Source organism: Penaeus chinensis, chromosome 28, assembly GCF_019202785.1.
Source record: "Penaeus chinensis breed Huanghai No. 1 chromosome 28, ASM1920278v2, whole genome shotgun sequence".
In the NCBI taxonomy this organism is placed as follows: Eukaryota; Metazoa; Arthropoda; class Malacostraca; order Decapoda; family Penaeidae; genus Penaeus; species Penaeus chinensis.
Window position 1 is genome coordinate 6263401 of NC_061846.1, and position 5000 is coordinate 6268400.

A 5000-nucleotide genomic window follows, 5' to 3' on the forward strand; every position below is an offset into this window, starting at 1 on the left:
CCCATTCCCCCTATCCCTATAACTCGTCCCCTTGCCTATGCCCATTCCCCATATCCCTATAACTCGTCCCCTTGCCTATGCCCATTCCCCCTATCCCTATAACTCGTCCCCTTGCCTATGCCCATTCCCCCTATCCCTATAAACTCGTCCCCTTGCCTATGCCCATTCCCCCTATCCCTATAACTCGTCCCCTTGCCTATGCCCATTCCCCCTATCCCTATAACTCGTCCCCTTGCCTATGCCCATTCCCCCTATCCCTATAACTCGTCCCCCCTTGCCTATGCCCATTCCCCCTATCCCTATAACTCGTCCCCCCTTGCCTATGCCCATTCCCCCTATCCCTATAACTCGTCCCCTTGCCTATGCCCATTCCCCCTATCCCTATAACTCGTCCCCTTGCCTATGCCCATTCCCCCTATCCCTATAACTCGTCCCCTTGCCTATGCCCATTCCCCCTATCCCTATAACTCGTCCCCTTGCCTATGCCCATTCCCCATATCCCTATAACTCGTCCCCCTTGCCTATGCCCATTCCCCCTATCCCTATAACTCGTCCCCTTGCCTATGCCCATTCCCCCTATCCCTATAACTCGTCCCCTTGCCTATGCCCATTCCCCCTATCCCTATAAACTCGTCCCCTTGCCTATGCCCATTCCCCCTATTCCTATAACTCGTCCCCCTTGCCTATGCCCATTCCCCCTATCCCTATAACTCGTCCCCTTGCCTATGCCCATTCCCCCTATCCCTATAACTCGTCCCCTTGCCTATGCCCATTCCCCCTATCCCTATAACTCGTCCCCTTGCCTATGCCCATTCCCCCTATCCCTATAACTCGTCCCCTTGCCTATGCCCATTCCCCCTATCCCTATAACTCGTCCCCCCTTGCCTATGCCCATTCCCCCTATCCCTATAACTCGTCCCCCCTTGCCTATGCCCATTCCCCCTATCCCTATAACTCGTCCCCTTGCCTATGCCCATTCCCCCTATCCCTATAACTCGTCCCCTTGCCTATGCCCATTCCCCCTATCCCTATAACTCGTCCCCTTGCCTATGCCCATTCCCCATATCCCTATAACTCGTCCCCTTGCCTATGCCCATTCCCCATATCCCTATAACTCGTCCCCTTGCCTATGCCCATTCCCCCTATCCCTATAACTCGTCCCCTTGCCTATGCCCATTCCCCCTATCCCTATAACTCGTCCCCTTGCCTATGCCCATTCCCCATATCCCTATAACTCGTCCCCTTGCCTATGCCCATTCCCCCTATCCCTATAACTCGTCCCCTTGCCTATGCCCATTCCCCATATCCCTATAACTCGTCCCCTTGCCTATGCCCATTCCCCCTATCCCTATAACTCGTCCCCTTGCCTATGCCCATTCCCCCTATCCCTATAACTCGTCCCCTTGCCTATGCCCATTCCCCATATCCCTATAACTCGTCCCCTTGCCTATGCCCATTCCCCCTATCCCTATAACTCGTCCCCTTGCCTATGCCCATTCCCCATATCCCTATAACTCGTCCCCTTGCCTATGCCCATTCCCCCTATCCCTATAACTCGTCCCCTTGCCTATGCCCATTCCTCATATCCCTATTACCCTTCCCCTCACCTATGCCCATTTCTCATACCCCTTGCTATACCCGTGTCACAGACCCCCTCCCTAATACCCGTATCCCATCCGTAGAGCCTTCCCCATCACCCCTACCTGTACCCACACCCCTACCCCTAACCCCTACCTATACCCATGCCTAACGCCGTGCCCCTTCCTCGCCCATTCCCCTACTCCGTCCCCTGCCCCCCCCCCCCCCTGTCCCCTTCCCCTTCTCGCCGACCGATGCCTTTGGGTAAAAGAATTAATCATTTGTATTTAATTTTTCAATCTGTGTACTTTTTATTTTATTCTATTATTATTATTAGTTTTTTTTTTTTGTTTTTTTTTTTTTTCAAATTCGTTCTAAATATTTTTTTCTCTTACGGATTATTCTGTCTTCTGTTTCTTCCATTATTCCTTTGTTAATTGTATATTATTGGTTATTTGTTTTATTCATCGAGTCGGTAATAATATTAATGATAATAATAAACAATAACAATAATAATAACAATACTGTCGTTATTATTCTATTATCATCATTATTATTATCATTGTTAGTAGTAGTAGTAGTAGTAGTAGTAGAAGCAATAATAGTTGTATAATTATTATTATGGTCATTATCATCATAAGTTTTCTTAGTATCACTTTCATTTTATATTATCATCGTTATTTTTATGATTCTTCTTCATATTATTATTAATAATTGTTACTATTATAAATTATACTATTACTGTTATTGTTGTTATTACTGTTATTATTATTATTATCATTGTTATTATTATGAATTTTATAATAATTTATTGTCATCATTATTATCATTATTATTATTATAATTACTACTACTACTATTATTACTACGATTATTATTGTTATTATCACTGTCATTACTATCATCATCATTATTAATATCATCATTATTATCATTTTCATTTTTATCCTTAATATTGTTATTATTTTCATTATTGTTATTATTATTGCTATTATTATTGTTATTTTTATTATCATTATCATTGTTATTATTATTACTATCTTTATTCTAATTGTTATCATTGTTTTATTATTATTTATCTTAATTCCCATTATTGTTAATATCCAAATGAAGATTTTAATGATGATGATCATCATCATCATTATCATCATCATCATTATCCTCATCATCATTATCCTCATCATCATTATCGCCATCATCATCATTATCATCATCATCATCATTATCATCATCATCATTATCATCATCATCATCGTTATCAACATCATCACATCGATCGGTCTCTGACTCGCTTTTCACCTCGCGAAGAGAACTTAATTCAACATGATACAGGTGATATATATATATATATATATATATATATATATAAATAAGATAAAAATGAGAACCCAAGAGGAAGGGAAAGGATGGGACAGAGAAGGGGTTAGGAAGAAGAAGGGATTACAGAAATGAGGGAGGAAGGGAGAAAAGAGATAGATAGATAGATAGATGGAGAGAGAGAGAGAGAGAGAAAGAGAGAGAGAGAGAGAGAGAGAGAGAGAGAGAGAGAGAGAGAGAGAGAGAGAGAGAGAGAGAGAGAGAGAGGGAGAGACAAGAGGGGCGGCCGTGAGCATAAAAATCCTTTGCTGTGGGCCAACTTCGCCGTTTGAAAATGGGCGCTTCAAATCTCCATTTTTTTTTTTTTTTTTTTATCTTCCCTTTGCCCATCTTTTCTTTGAGGAAAATAGTGTTCATTCATGTCTGTTCTTCACAGTCTGTTATTGTTATTTTTGTTGTTTATTAAATACAATAGTGACTGAAAAAATAATTCCTCATGAAAATACGCTAATGTGTACAAATAATATAATAAATTGATATACAAAAAGAGGAAAAAAGTGCTATTGCAATAGTGCGTGTGTTTATTTGTTTGTTCGTCCCCTTGCGTTGTTTGAGCAAAGAACTAAGCAAAAAGGTCGCAACTACACAGTTCCTTTCTCTCTCTCTCTCTCTCTCTCTCTCTCTCTCTCTCTCTCTCTCTCTCTCTCTCTCTCTCTCTCTCTCTCTCTCTCTCTCTCAGAGCGTGTGCACAGAGAAATTGACATAACTCTCGTAAAATATCGAGAGGCAAAAATAAACCTTCAGTAAAAATGGAGGCCCAGACCTCTATCTCTCTTTCTCTTTCTCTCTCTCTCTCTTTCTACCTCCTTCCCTCTCCTTCTCCCTTTCTCTCCTTCCCTCTATCTCTCTCTTCCTACCTCCTTCTCCCTCTCTCCCCTTCTCTCTCCTTCCCTCTATCTCTCTCTTCCTACCTCCTTCCCTCTCCTCCCTCTCTCCCTCTCTCTCCTTCCCTCTATCTCTCTCTTCCTACCTCCTTCCCTCCCTCTCTCAAGCGGCAGTTTTTACCGCTGTCTCCACCCCCCGTCCTTTCTCCCCTCCTCTCTCTCTCTCTCTCTCTCTTCCTCACTACTCCACCCACCCCGATCGCAGTGTGATAGGAGGGAGGGACAGAGAAGGGGGGGGGGGAGATGGACAGAATGAAGGGGAGGAAACGGAGGAGGAGAAATACATACACATATATACACTTTAATAGATAAACAGGAACATACACATACATACAGACACACACACACACCCTCTCTCATACACACAACCGCTCTCTCACACACACACAACATATACAGTCTCCCGCACACACACACGCACGCACACACACCAACCACCCAACACACTCACGCACCGACACACACGCACACACACACGCACGCATAGCTTCCCCGCTGCTCCCACACACACCTTACACGATCTCCTCCGTCTATCGCGATCGCAAAAACTACAGGACTTGACCACCTGTAATGGCGTTAGGTCCCCCAACCATTAAGTTATGGTGCACGTACGAAACGATCCATTAGCTTAAATACGAAATAGATCAAGCCGCCGGCGAGACTTGGCAGCGGCGCGCACGGGACGAGAGCGGACGCCGAGCGATGAGCGTCGCGCGGGCCATCGCGGGACCCTGGGCGCGAGCAGCCGAGGGCGGGAGGGAGGGGCGATGGGAGGGCGGGCGGGGGGGCGGGGGGGTGAAAGGGAGGGACGGAGGGAGAGGGAAGGTGGAGGATAAAAGGGAGGGAGTGGAGGAGGGAGGGTAAAAGGGAGGGAGAAGGAAGGGGAAAATAAATGGGAGGGGGAGATTAAATAAAAAAAAGAAAAAAAAAGAGTGGGAAGGGGAGGGAGAGAGGGAAAGGAGAGGTTAGAATGGAGGAAGAAGAAAGGGGGTGCAGAAGGGGAGTTAGAAGAACAGATAAAAGTGTAAGATTGTATATGAGAGAGAAAGAAAAAAAAAGAAAGAAAGACAGGGAGTGAGGCAGACATAGAGAGAGAGAGAGAGATAGATAGAGAGAGAGAGAGAGAGAGAGAGAGAGAGAGAGAGAGAGAGAGAGAGAGAG